Genomic DNA, 334 nt, shown 5'->3' on the forward strand with positions numbered 1-334 from the left:
CAGAAGGGCCCGATTCAGCCTGGAGGTCGTCCCCTACCGGTCCCCATGCCGGGAGAGGGTGGTTATGCCAGAAATGGCTTTGCATCCCCCTCTCTCGGGCCAAGGAACTCCAACTTGCAGGGATTTCGGTCCAAAAAAGCAATGAATGAGGATGAGGGCATGCTGGGTGAAGTGCCCCTTGGTAGCCGCCCGAAAAATTTTTGCCACGGGCAGGCTGCAAGTTGGCTGGTCATCGGCCCGGGTAGAAGTGTTTCCCCCGCGGCCGATGCAATGCTTTAAGTGCCTAGAACAACGGCACGTACGAAGCACCCGCAGCTGCCCGGTTGACCGGAGC

This window comes from Habropoda laboriosa, unplaced genomic scaffold, assembly GCF_001263275.1.
Source record: "Habropoda laboriosa isolate 0110345459 unplaced genomic scaffold, ASM126327v1 scaffold739, whole genome shotgun sequence".
Taxonomy (NCBI): domain Eukaryota; kingdom Metazoa; phylum Arthropoda; class Insecta; order Hymenoptera; family Apidae; genus Habropoda; species Habropoda laboriosa.